This window comes from Coregonus clupeaformis, chromosome 29 (genome assembly GCF_020615455.1).
Source record: "Coregonus clupeaformis isolate EN_2021a chromosome 29, ASM2061545v1, whole genome shotgun sequence".
Taxonomy (NCBI): Eukaryota; Metazoa; Chordata; class Actinopteri; order Salmoniformes; family Salmonidae; genus Coregonus; species Coregonus clupeaformis.
The window spans coordinates 50,691,145-50,706,155 of NC_059220.1; the positions used below are offsets into that span (position 1 = coordinate 50,691,145).

The following is a 15,011-nucleotide window of genomic DNA, read 5'->3' on the forward strand; positions in this document are numbered from 1 at the left end:
TCCATTTTTACAGAATAAATTAATGAAATTCCATTCAGGAATAGGACATTGCCTGTTGAATTTCACATAATTGCAAATCAATAATAAGAACATAGAATGCTCATAAATTAAAACAGAAATTGTCAAGAAGTTGGTGATGCTTTCTCATGGCTTTTCCCTGGTCTTGAAAGTTCATTGGATTCCAGTCTGTTGCATTCATGCAATAGTTTAAATCTGAGTACAGGCAGCTATCTAACAGCACGGCTGACAGGCATAACACAAAATATCACATTCAACTCTACAGCATCTGCAAGGTCTTAACTAAGTGTGGGGGATGTGATGTGAGAGATTGCCTGGAGAGCATAGAAGAGTAGAAAGCTCTATGCCATCAGTTATGTATCGCCTGAGCTAATTACCTGAAACCAGAACACCTCCAATGGAGGATTATACAGCATTCTGTAAATCCATAAGCAGCCATATCCTTATTACCCATAATCCCCTGCAAGATTAGCAATCTGTCTCATGCTGGCGCCTGACCTGAGCTGTGATGCCATCTGATGTGTGTGCTTTCAAGTAATGGGCACAGATGCCCCAGACTGGTTGCCCGAGTTTGTGTGAGGAAGCAGTGGTCAAATATAGCAAATTCATTTTCTGGTTTTCCATCTACTGTTTGTGTCTGTATATGTATCTAGTATAGCATAGGCTAACGAAAAAGCCTTGAAAACCCACAACGGCCCACCGACACATTTAGTTATTCCCACCTCAGCCCAGACGAGCTGAGAAGTCGGCAGTATGTGTCATCCTTTACCATGTTGCCTCTGATCTATCCCCCTTTCCACACCGTCCCTCAGAATAGTGGAGAACTCGTGCCACCCAGAGGAATAGCTGTTCCCAGGCAGACAAAAAGCAGCACAGCCATGCTAAATTCACAGCCTCCTTTCTAATGGAGCCACACAACATCATTGGGAAAAAGGAGAGAACACTGAAATAAATTAGGTCAGGCAATGTCCCGTAAAATAAGAGCAAAATAAAAAACACTGCTCAGAGATTCAACGAAAGCGACGAGCTGATGTGTTTATTTGTTTGTGAGTGCCCATTGGAACATGAAAGGTGGGGTGGGTGGGTTGGTGGATGTATTTCTAGTCCCGAAAGCATGAAAAAGACAGGCAGTCGTCCTGAAGACGAAGAGCAAAAGATCAAACAAGCACAAGTCTGTGATGTCTGAGGAGTCTTTTCATGGGGAGGTTTTAAACAATGGCTAGAGATCCCTCATTTTCTTTTATCCACGTTGCACAGTGCACTGTCGGGTCTGGATTCATCAAAGCTCTTTCAGGTAGCCGTATGTAAGGTTTGATGACAAGATACACAGAATTTAACACGATCCAGTGTCGCCTATAGCGTTAGACTTTTTATTTTATATATGTGTGTATATTTTTTGGTATTTTACCACATTATTCTCCCTAATTTTGATCTGAACTCCCCAACGGGCTCGGGAGGCGAAGGTCGAGACATGACCCGCCAAACCGCGCTTCTTAACACCCGCCCACTTAACCCAAAGAATCAACATCCCCCTATGACCCAAGAACCTTCTCTCAGCAGAAACAGACTGACAACCACCTATTTTGATTGTTCCGCCTTTTCCTGGTTTCAACCATTTTAATAGTCTAATTTCAGTTATGTGACAAAACAAGCTAGGTAGAAAATCATTGTACAATCCAAACCACTCTGAAATATATTTTCAATAACATCAAATATTGTAATATTGTAAAATCAGAGAATATGCTATATACACCCCTGCCAGTCACCAAGGGTGTCCCTCAAGGATCCATCCTATGCCCCACCGTCTTCTCCATTTATACAAATAACTTTTCACAAATCCTCTATGCCAATGACACCCTTCTTTATACATCTGGACCCTGCTTGGACTCTGTGCTAACAAGCCTCCAATCAAGCTTCACTCACATCCAGCACACCTTCCTCAACCTGCATCTCCTCCTCAAAACAAACAAAACAAAATGCATGCTGTTCCACAGGAAAAATCACATCGACCCTCCCCTTAACATCTACTTACTAGATGTTAAGGGGAATTTGTCAGCTCATACAAATACCTGGGTATCTGGCTGGACATGGCACTATCATTCCACATGTACATCAATAATCTTCAAGCAAAGGTCAAGTCCAGAATAGGCTTTCTCTACCTAAACAAATCTTCATTTACACACTCTGCTAAACACTCCCTGTTCTAAATGACAATACTCCCCATCCTGGATTATGGGGATGTCACCTACAGGATGGCCCCAAAGTCCGAAAACGTCTGTAGCATCCGAACAAACTATTATGACCCCTTTATGGAAAGGAGAGACTCTCATGAACACGATGGTGGTCTCCGTTTTGCACCAGTGTTAGGGGACGGGTCCAACGATGTGCCAACTTCTGTTTGTAGCGTCCAAACCCCAGAAGTGTCACGGGACTCATCTGAAGGTAACCAGTACTGGTTAAAAAAAATATGAATGGAAGTATGAAGGTAGTTTTGTGCTTACCCAAAAAAGGGTAAAAAAAACCACAACATATTTCCTGAGCTTTCTTATATCTCCTAGATATAGGACAGACACTTTAAAACCGTGTTTCTTTTTATTTATTTTTGGACTGTCTTTTTTGCCATTTATACATGTGTTATTAAATGTGGTTCTCTGGACTATAGTAGGAAAGGCCACATTCAATATTTTATCCCCCCAAAAAAAATAATAATATATATTTATATATATATTTGTTTATACCTAAAGGGGTCCTACAATTCAAAATCAAATATCTAAATGATCCATAGTATGGCCATCTTAAAACAATTCCATATGTCATCTTAGAACTCAGTGTACAATATATTGTTTGTATGTATGTGTTGGGCTTTAGCTGAGAATATTCTTTAGTCAAGTACATTTGTCCAGACCTCATTTGTTCCTTGATTAGCACCGTTATAACATCTAGCAACTCTATCCACTGGTGAATTGAGAGAGAGTGAGGTGATTGCCATTAAAGAGCTAACATCTTTTTTTTGCGGCAGTGCTGCCTGCCAGCAGTAATCGTCTCTCATTGTTTGAGTGATTCAAGGAGCTATTGTCGTTAAGTAACATAGTAGATGCGAAGCATTGAATATTTACATTCATGCATTTTGAAATTAATGTTGTAACTTTGTCCCAGAAGCATTTAACTGCAGGGCACTCCGACACCATATGAAGGAACACACCTACAGTGAGGGAAAAAAGTATTTGATCCCCTGCTGATTTTGTACGTTTGCCCACTGACAAAGACATGATCAGTCTATAATTTTAATGGTAGGTTTATTTGAACAGTGAGAGACAGAATAACAACCCAAAAATCCAGAAAAACACGTCAAAAATGTTATAAATTGATTAGCATTTTAATGAGGGAAATAAGTATTTGACCCCTCTACAAAACATGACTTAGTACTTGGTGGCAAAACCCTTGTTGGCAATCACAGAGGTCAGACGTTTCTTGTAGTTGGCCACCATGTTTGCACACATCTCAGGAGGGATTTTGTTCCACTACTCTTTCCAGATATTCTCCAAGTCATTAAGGTTTCGAGGCTGACGTTTGGCAACTCGAACCTTCAGCTCCCTCCACAGATTTTCTATGGTATTAAGGTCTGGAGACTGGCTAGGCCACTCCAGGACCTTAATGTGCTTCTTCTTGAGCCACTCCTTTGTTGCCTTGGCCGTGTGTTTTGGGTCATTGTCATGCTGGAATACACATCCACAACCCACCCATTTTCAATGCTCTGGCTGAGGGAAGGAGGTTCTCACCCAATATTTGACGGTACATGGCCCCGTCCATCGTCCCTTTAATGTGGTGAAGTTGTCCTGTCCCCTTAGCAGAAAAACACCCCCAAAGCATAATGTTTCCACCTCCAGCATTCCTCCTCCTCCCAACACGGCGAGTTGAGTTGATGCCAAAGAGCTCCATTTTGGTCTCATCTGACCACAACACTTTCACCCAGAGCTCCTCTGAATCATTCAGATGTTCATTGGCAAACTTCAGATTGGCCTGTATATGTGCTTTCTTGAGCAGGGGGACCTTGCGGGCGCTGCAGGATTTCAGTCCTTCACGGCGTAGTGTGTTACCCATTATTTTCTTGGTGACTATGGTCCCAGCTGCCTTGAGATCATTGACAAGATCCTCCCGTGTAGTTCTGGGCTGATTCCTCACCGTTCTCACGATCATTGCAACTCCACGAGGTGAGATCTTGCATGGAGCCCCAGGCCGAGGGAGATTGACAGTTATTTTGTGTTGCTTCCATTTGCGAATAATCGCACCAACTGTTGTCACCTTCTCACCAAGCTGCTTGGCGATGGTCTTGTAGCCCATTCCAGTCTTATGTAGGTCTACAATCTTGTCCCTGACATCTTTGGAGAGCTCTTTGGTCTTGGCGGAGAGTTTGGAATCTGATTGATTGCTTCTGTGGACAGGTGTCTTTTATACAGGTAACAAGCTGAGATTAGGAGCACTCCCTTTAAGAGTGTGCTCCTAATCTCAGCTCAATACATTTTAGTCATTTAGCAGACACTCTTATCCAGAGTGACATATAGTTAGAGAGTGCATACATTATTTTATTTTTCATGCTGGCCCCCCGTGGGAATCAAACCCACAACCCTGGCATTGCAAACGCCATGCTCTACCAACTGAGCTACATCACTGCCGGCCATTCCCTCCCCTACCCTGGGCCAATTGTGCGCCGCCCCATGGGTTTTCCAGTCGCGGCCGGCTACAACAGAGCCTGGATCTCTAGTGGCACACTGCGATGCAGTGCCTTAGACCACTGCGCCACTCGGGAGGTTACCTGTATATTGATTGAGAGGGGGTCAAGTACTTATTTCCTCATTAAAACGCAAATCAATTTATAACATTTTTGACATGCATTTTTCTGGATTTTTTGTTGTTGTTATTATGTCTCTCACTGTTCAAATAAACCTACCATTAAATTGATAGACTGATCATTTCTTTGTCAGTTGGCAAACATACAAAATCAGCAGGGGATCAAATACTTTTTTTCCCTCACTGTACCTGATTTAGGGGACACAGTAAATATTTGGGAGTTGGGGCCAATTTCATATAAACAATGTTCTTGGTGTTAAATACAGTCTGTGAACAAACTTAAAATCTATAAATTGATGGTTCAGATTAAGGGATGCCAAGGTCATATTTTTCCATATTCTGTTCCAGTTAAAGGGTTGTTCAGATTCACTTAGATCTGTAGACCTTACTTATTTAATGGCTAGCTCTGAATATGAGCTTTCCAAAAGTTGTTTATATATTATAGAGATTAATCTTTTCGGGAGCCCAGATAATTTATTTATAGATCCTATCATTGGATGGTTAGGTAGTTGGGTTTCCAAAAGGGGCTATAGGGCCAGCATAGCTAGTGCAATCTTTTTAGAACTTTTAAGATACATAATTTACTGAGGAAACTTACCTTACAAACCCTAATAATTGTTAATCATAACACTCAAGCACTCTCAAGTGTTTACCCATGTTAGACCTAAAGAAATCTACACTGCTCAAAAAAATAAAGGGAACACTTAAACAACACAATGTAACTCCAAGTCAATCACACTTCTGTGAAATCAAACTGTCCACTTAGGAAGCAACACTGATTGACAATACATTTCACATGCTGTTGTGCAAATGGAATAGACAACAGGTGGAAAGTATAGGCAATTAGCAAGACACCCCCAATAAAGGACTGGTTTTGCAGGTGGTGACCACAGACCACTTCTCAGTTCCTATGCTTCCTTGCTGATGTTTTGGTCACTTTTGAATGCTGGCGGTGCTTTCACTCTAGTGGTAGCATGAGACGGAGTCTACAACCCACACAAGTGGCTCAGGTAGTGCAGCTCATCCAGGATGGCACATCAATGCGAGCTGTGGCAAGAAGGTTTGCTGTGTCTGTCAGCGTAGTGTCCAGAGCATGGATGCGCTACCAGGAGACAGGCCAGTACATCAGGAGACGTGGAGGAGGCCGTAGGAGGGCAACAACCCAGCAGCAGGACCGCTACCTCCGCCTTTGTGCAAGGAGGAGCATGAGGAGCACTGCCAGAGCCCTGCAAAATGACCTCCAGCAGGCCACAAATGTGCATGTGTCTGCTCAAACGGTCAGAAACAGACTCCATGAGGGTGGTATGAGGGCCCGACATCCACAGGTGGGCCCTGGGTTCCTCCTAATGCAAGACAATGCTAGACCTCATGTGGCTGGAGTGTGTCAGCAGTTCCTGCAAGAGGAAGGCATTCATGCTATGGACTGGCCCGCCCGTTCCCCAGACCTGAATCCAATTGAGCACATCTGGGACATCATGTCTCGCTCCATCCACCAACGCCACGTTGCACCACAGACTGTCCAGGAGTCTTTAATAAGATTATTTCATTCATTCAGATCTAGGATGTGTTATTTTAGTGTTCCCTTTATTTTTTTGAGCAGTGTATTAACTTGTTTTTCTCCTTAGAAGTTTCAACTCTGAAGTTCAGTTGAATTTCAGAGCTCAATAATTTTCCAAGACGTGTTACTCACACCCTCCAGTTCTTTCCCATTAAATTGTTACTTCACAAAGCCAAAGAGAGAAGCAAAATCAATTTCAATGTAAATAATCAGCTTGTTGCCATGTTTGAACTTTTCAGGAGGCATGAAAAAAATAAGTCAAGCTGACTTGCTTTTAAGTAATTCTTACCGCTGTCATTAAAATAAGACTTGCCATAATAGTATCCTGCTATAACTTGTCGTCCACATTTGAAGTGAGACCCTATCACAAACCATCAAAAAACATACCATACTGTGTCTTGACCCAACCTCTCCTCTGCAGTAGATGCATCACTACTTGTAGTATTGTTTGTGAATCAGATTACGTTTAATGCACATCTCATATCCATATTCTATGAATATCTACTGTACAGAGCACCCACCATAGTTGATTAATTACTTTGTAGATAATTGCTGACTTGTGTGCTAATCAATGAGCCGCTAGTGCTCCTAATCTCCTTGTTAACCTTTCCTACTGTGGAGAGATTTACAGGGAGCCCAAGGGCAGAGAGAAAGGGTTGACAGCCGTGAAATATTCAATTAACAGAGAAAGTGGAAAGGAACTAATGTACTTTAAAGCTTATTTCACATTTATAATTGGGAGAGGTTGTGGGATTTCTTGATTTGGTTACAGGTAGGGGAGTACAGCTCGGGGACAAAGGACATGGTGGCATTGATTGGGGATGAAATAGAATGGGACACACACAGGCATTGGGTTCAGCCATGATTACGGTATACATGTGAGGGTGTCCTAAAATGTGCACCTGATTATACATGATCATTCATAAAAGCACTGCTCTTTGTTTGGAGTCAAAGACAGTTATCCACCAGTGTTTTATCATATTTAACAAGTAAAATATGTCTTAGAATTCTGACATTCCAACTGTCATTATTATGATGACCACAATGCACTCATTAAGCAATAAGGAATGAGAACCCAGGGATTATCGTGTGATAACTCCCGACTAAGGGCTGTTCTTAGGCCAGAGGGAAAGCCAAGGGCTGGGAAACAGCCCTTAGGAGGGAGTTAACACATGATAATTATCAGGTTCGAGGAACTTATTGGTTTTATAAAACAGTTGGCAACATATATATACAAGATTAACCACATGTTTTCATTAAAAAAACATTATTTTAATGAGTAAATTAGTTTTATTTCATCCTTCCACCAGAAGACATAGTCCGGGTAAAACCCAGTTGTTAGTTCTGAGGTTCTGAAGTTGCTAACCAAACAGGCTGGTCGTTAATTCTATTCTCATGTTTCGACCCAGTTGTTCATTCAATTAATTCCACGTTGCTATGCTAAACAAATCATTTGCATGTAGCTAGCTAGCAGAGGTTCAATGATGACGAGAGACAAGAACATCAATAAATAATGATTTAATAAATAATGTATTAATGGGCAACAACCAGCTGATTGTCGAGTCAATAAGATGGTTATAGAGGATAGGTAGGCTAACGTTACTTCTCCTTTGCTAGCTAGCTAGCCAACTAAAGCTAACACTCAATCACATCAAGCAAATGAAATGATAGCAAACTATGTCCATTTTCGTTTGTTTTACCTTTGCTTCTATTGCCAATTCTTTGGATATATCCATTCTAATGATCCTTATAAATTAATTTGCCTCGATCAAAGAAGCTGTCAGTTTCGGTATGGTGTAGGTTGCAAAGAAAACTGCAACATGTTGCACAGGTCGAATAGGCACACAGTTAGGCTCATATTAACTCCCACTGTGCCAAACCAAATGCTAGGCAAGAGGTATGTGGAATAATGTCTAGATGCTTTTTTCCAGGGAGTTTACGTTTATGAATGCCTGGCTGGGCTGCGGGACAGTGGATGCGCATTGATAATTGGAATGTATATTAATTATGGCATTATCACATCATGGCATTTTGCGTTATTGAATAACTAATGGCTATCAACCAATCAGCATCCAGGATCCAAATGTACCGTTTTATAATGACATCAAATACAATTTTATTTGTCACATTCTTCGTAAATATCCAAACGTACCATTTTATAAGGATATCAAATAACATTTTATTCGTCACATGCTTCGTAAACAACAGGTGTGGACTAACAGTGAAATACTTACTTACGGGCCCTTCCCAACAATGCAAAAATAAGGAATTAATAGAAAAGTAAAACACATAATAATAAAGATAATAATAAAACACAATGAGTAACGATAACTTGGCTATATACAGTGGCTTGCGAAAGTATTCACCCCCCTTGGAATTTTTCCTATTTTGTTGCCTTACAACCTGGAATTAAAATGCATTTTTTAGGGGGTTTGTATAATTTGATTTACACAACATGCCTACCACTTTGAAGATGCAAAATATTTTTTTCTAGTGAAACAAACCGAAATAAGACAAAAAAACAGAAAACATGAGCGTGCATAATTATTCACCTCCCCCAAAGTCAATACTTTGTAGAGCCACCTTTTGCAGCAATTACAGCTGCAAGTATCTTGGGGTATGTCTCGATAAGCTTGGCACATCTAGCCACTGGGATTTTTGCCCATTCTTCAAGGCAAAATTGATCCAGCTCCTTCAAGTTGGATGGGTTCCGCTGGTGTACAGCAATCTTTAAGTCATACCACAGATTCTCAATTGGATTGAGGTCTGGGCTTTGACTAGGCCATTCCAAGTCATTTAAATATTTCCCCTTAAACCACTTGAGTGTTGCTTTAGCTGTATGCTTAGGGTCATTGTCCTGCTGGTAGGTGAACCTCCGTTCCAGTCTCAAATCTTTGGAAGACTGAAACAGGTTTCCCTCAAGAATTTCCCTGTATTTAGCGCCATCCATCATTCCTTCAATTCTGACCAGTTTCCCAGTCCCTGCCAATGAAAAACATGGTGTTCTCGGGGTGATGAGTGGTGTTGGGTTTGCGCCAGACATAGCGTTTTCTTTGATGGCCAAAAAGCTCAATTTTAGTCTCATCTGACCAGAGTACCTTCTTCCATATGTTTGGGGAGTCTCCCACATGCCTTTTGGCAAACATCAAACGTGTTTGCTTATTTTTTTCTTTAAGCAATGTCTTTTTTCTGGCCACTCTTCCATAAAGCCCAGCTCTGTGGAGTGTACGGCTTCAAGTGGTCCCATGGACAGATACTCCAATCTCCCCTGTGGAGCTTTGCAGCTCCTTCAGGGTTATCTTTGGTCTCTTTGTTGCCTCTCTGATTAATGCCCTCCTTGCCTGGTCTGTGAGTTTTGGTGGGCGGCCCTCTCTTGGAAGGTTTGTTATGGTGCCATTTTCTTTCCATTTTTTAAATAATGGATTTAATGGTGCTCCGTGGGATGTTCAAAGTTTCAGTACTTTCAGTACTTCTCCACAACTTTGTCCCTGACCTGTTTGGAGAGCTTCTTGGTCTTCATGGTGCTGCTTGCTTGGTGGTGCCCCTTGCTTAGTAGTGTTAGACTCTGGGACCTTTCAGAACAGGTGTATATATACTGAGATCATGTGACAGATCATGTGACACTTAGATTGCACACAGGTGGACATTATTTAACTAATTATGTGACATTTGAAGGTAATTGGTTGCATCAGATCTTATTTAGGGGATTCATAGCAAATTTCCATTATAATTTTTCAGAATTATTTGAAATAGGGTATTTTCTTTATTTCACTTCACCAATTTGGACTACTTTGTGAATGTCCGTTACATGAAATACAAATATGAATCCATTTTAATTACAGGTTTTAATGCAACAAAATAGGAAAAAACACCAAGGGGATGAATACTTTTGCAAGGCACTGTACAAGGTGTACCAGTACCGAGTCTACACTACATGACCAAAAGTATGTGGACACCTGCTCGTCGAATTGTCATTCAAAAATCATGGCCATTAATATGGAGTTGGTCCCCCATTTGCTGCTATAAAAGCCACTGATCTGGGAAGGCTTTCCACTATATGTTGGAACATTGCTGCGGGGACTTGTTTCCATTCAGCCACAAGAGCGTTAGTGAGGTCAGGCACTGATGTTGGGCGATTAGGTCTGGCTCACAGTCGACGTTCCAATTCATCCCAAAGTTGTTGGATGGGGTTGAGGTCAGGGCTCTGTGCAAGTCTGTCAAGTTCTTCCACACCGATCCACACCTATTTCTGTATGGACCTCGCTTTGTGCCCAGGGGAATTGTCATGCTGAAACAGGAAAGAGCCTTCCCCAAGCTGTTGCCACAAAGTTGGGAGCACACAATCATCTAGAATGTCATTGTATGCTGTAGCGTTAAGATTTCCCTTCACTGGAACTAAGGGGCGACAACCAAACCCAGATTCATCCGTCGGACTGCCAGATGGTGAAGAGTGATTTATCACTCCAGAGAACACGTTTCCACTGCCCCAGAGTCCAATGGCGGCAAGCTTTAAACCACTCTAGCCGATGCTTGGCATTGTGGATGGTGATCATAGGCTTATGTGTGGCTGCTCGGCCATGGAAACCCATTTCATGAAGCTCCCGACGAACAGTTATTGTGCTGACGTTGCTTCCAGATGCAGTTTTGAACTCGATAGTGAGTGTTTCAACCGATGACAGACATATTTTAAGCGTTACGCGCTTCAGAACTCGACGGTCCCGTTCTGTGAGCTTGTGAGGCCTACCACTTCGCAGCTGAGCCGTTGTTGCTCCTAGACGTTTCCACTTCACAATAACATCACTTACAGTTGACCGGGGCAGCTTTAGCAGGGCAGAGATTTTACGAACTGACTTGTTGGAAAGTTGGCAACCTATGACGGTGCCACGTTGAAAATCACTGAGCTCTTCAGTAAGGCCATTCTACTGCCAATGTTTGTCTATGGAGATTGCATGGCTGTGTGCGGGTGTGGCTGAAATAGCCGAATCCACTAATTTGAAGGGGTGTCCACATACTTTTGTATATATAGTATATATCAGATATTATCTGAATCAGTATAGTCAGCCAACACAAATAACACTGCTTCTTTCGAATGCCCCCCAGCCCCTCCCCCCAAACAAATGAACGTAATTATTATAGAGTTATCTATATTGCAATTGAAATTGTTCATGTTCTGTCTCTATGTCACCATCTTGCAGGTGAAAGGGTGAGTAAATGAGGCGGAATAGTACTTCATCACTGGCCAGGGAGAGAAGTCATCTTGCAGCACTCATCCTAGGGAGGGCAAAGGGAGACTTGCGATTGTTTGTTGCCAGCAGGGAGACGATGGCAAGGTCAGTACACACTAACAAAGAAAAAATACTTTGGGTTTCTTTTCCAATTGCTATCATGGGGGTGAAGTTTTGTGATTGCTGGTGGCTGGATTAAGGGAATAGAATAGGGCCATCATGGCACAATTTCTGTCTGAGTCACAAGTAAGAGGGTATTAGATGCTGGAGGTGAAGTGCTCCACACGTGTGCTTCGGCATATGCAGTTGCTTGGTTCATGAAAAGAAGAAAGCCTGCTGTGATTCTCTATATCCCCATCAGAAAAACAATATTTCCTTCCCACCCTCTCTTCATCTTTCCCTTCTGCCTCAAGACGATCACTCATCATCAGCTAACTAAGTGAAAGCAATATAGCGTCAGATCAATGATAACTTATTATAGGATAGGGATGGGGCCCAATACTCATAAAATATCCAGGAAAGGGTTAAATCCCGCTGTACGAGGCAGCACATTTGCGGCAGATTCTGCATCCAAGGTTCCAGCAAAGTTCAGTCCATACCCAGCAGGAAGTATTTGGATTTAATTGCTTCCCAATAGATTGCCGCCTCCACACAGAGAAACTAGGTTAATTGCGTAAGATGAGAAAGCCACTGGTGACCTTGATTGAGCATTGCCAAACACAGTTACTGCAGCGCGCCTCTGCCACATTCACGTGTTTGCAGGTTATTCTATCACTGACAAAGAATGCTCGAGCAAGGGAGGCCAAAATTTATGTGATACTGGGTTTGTTTTTTAGGGGCTACTTTGCTGAACCACAAAAAATATTGAATTCGCTTGTATTCACGTGCTAGTAGTGAATGACTGAGGACACAACATCTGAGCACCGGGTTTTAAAGAGGCCATTCAGAGTTTGGTGTAAATGCTGGTGCAGAAAAGTAGAAATAATATAGATTTTATTTATTTCATCTGTAACTGGTGCTCTGCTCGGAACACCACCAGATAGTGATGGTGATAAACGTGGGCAACATTTTAACTACCAACATTAAAGGTTTCCAGGTTTAAACTGCTGTTTATTGGGGTGGGGGGGGGTGTTCTACTAAGCTAACATATGGAATTGTTTTAAGATGGTAATACCATGGATCATTTACCTATTTGATTTTGAATTTTAGGACCCCTGTAGGTATACAACACTCTACTCAGCAAATTGGATGTTGTCTATCACAGTGCCATCCGTTTTGTCTCCAAAGCCCCATATAATACCCACCACTGTGACCTGTACGCTCTTGTCACCACATATTCGTCGCCAAACCCACTGGCTCCAGGCCATCTATAAATCACTGCTAGGCAAATCCCCGCCTTATCTTAGCTCATTGGTCACCATAGCAACACCCACCCGTAGTCTGCGCTCCAGCGGGTATATCTCACTGGTCATCCCCAAAGCCAACACCTCCTTTGGCCGCAATTCCTTCCAGTTCTCTGCTGCCAATGACTGGAACAAATTGCAAAAATCTCTGAAGCTGGAGACACTTATCTCCCTCACTAACTTTAAGCATCAGTTGTCAGAGCACCTTACCGATCACTGCACCTGTACACAGCCCATCTGAAATTAGCCCGCCCAACTACCTCATCCCTATATTGTTATTTATTTTGCTCATTTGTACCCCAGTATCTCTATTTGCACATCATCTCTTGCACATCTATCATTCCAGTGTTAATACTAATTGTAATTATTTTGCACTATAGCCTATTTTATTGCCTTACCTCCATAACTTGCTAAATTTGCACACTGTATATTATATGTATTTCTGTTGTATTTTTGACTTTGTTTTTTTTTACCCCATATGTAACTCTGTGTTGTTGTTTTTATCGCACTGCTTTGCTTTATCTTGGCCAGGTCGCAGTTGTAAATGAGAACTTGTTCTCAACTGGTTTACCTGGTTAAAAAAAGGTGAAATAAAAAAAATAAAAAAATAATACTGAACAAAAATATAAAGGCAACATGCAACAATTTTGGACGTTGGTGGCAGCTTATGGTAGATAAATTAACATTAAATTCTCTGGCAACAGCTCTGGTGGACATTCCTGCAGTCAGCATGCCCATTGCACGCTCTCTCAAAACTTGAGACATCTGTGGCATTGTGTTGTGTGACAAAACTACACATTTTAAAGTGGCCTTTTATTGTCCCCAGCACAAGGTGCACCTGTGTAATGATCATGCTGTTTAATCAGCTTCTTGATATGCCACACCTGTCAGGTGTATACAGAGATATAAACAAATTACATGTTACATTGTTCAGTGTATATATATATATATGTGTATATTTATGTTTGTTTGTTTGTTGATGAAATCTTGAATATGGCCTTTACTACTATAGCCCATAGAAACACATTGAATAACACATTCATAAATGGCAAAACAGACAGTCAAACAATTAATCATAAGGAATAAGGTTTTGAGGTGTTTGTCCTATATCTAGAAGATATAAGAAAGCTCAGGAAATACATATTTAACCCCCATTATTTTTTTAACCTGTACCGGGTTACCTTCAGACGAGTCCCGTTACACTTGTGGGGATCGTAAAGCAAAACGGAGAACACTATTGTGGCGTCATATTAGTTTGTAGCCAAAACCGTTTGGATGCTACAGACATTTTTGTGAAAAGACAGATTTTTGGGATGTCTCCGAGTCTGACAAACAGTGCTGTAGCTTTCCACCGGACTAATGTTGAATTGCCCATATCTCCTTGCAAGGTTGCAGATGTCCTAAATTAAATTAGATAATGTATTTTAACATGACTTTGAACATCAGGTGTTGGGGTGTAGCATATGGATGGCGGACATTGACTTTTCCGTTTCAGTTTGTTGTCACATTGTAATTGTAATGATTTACTACTGTATTGCAAAGATTTTGCATAATACAAAGATTGCCCTTTATGAAGATATTGCCTCTAACTAATTCAATTGCATTACTTCTTTTAGATTAAAAGTAATTTAACCAGTCTTGAGGAGGACTTGCTATACAGTACCAGTCAAAAGTTTGGACACACCTACTCATTCAAGGGTTTTTCTTTATTTTTACTATTTTCTACATTGTAAAATAATAGTGAAGACATCAAAACTATGAAATAAAAAATATGGAATCATGTAGTAACCAAAAAAGTGTTAAACAAATCAAAATATATTTTAGATTTTAGATTCTTCAAAGTAGCCACCCTTTGCCTTGATGACAGCTTTGCACACTCTTAGCATTCTCTCAACCAGCTTCATGGGGAATGCTTTACCAACAATCTTGAAGGAGTTCCCACATATGCTGAGCACTTGT

At 41.3% G+C, this 15,011-nt stretch overlaps 1 protein-coding gene across 1 annotated transcript in view; it reads left to right on the plus strand.

The window, feature by feature from the left end:
- Positions 1-11,627: 11,627 nt before the first annotated feature.
- LOC121545188 (leucine-rich repeat and fibronectin type-III domain-containing protein 2) overlaps positions 11,628-15,011 on the plus strand; it is a 195,846-nt gene continuing 192,462 nt past the window's right edge. Inside the window, exon 1 of the mRNA XM_041855647.2 lies at positions 11,628-11,754. The gene's annotated coding sequence lies outside the window, so the exon portion shown is untranslated. The remainder of the gene's footprint in view (positions 11,755-15,011) is intronic.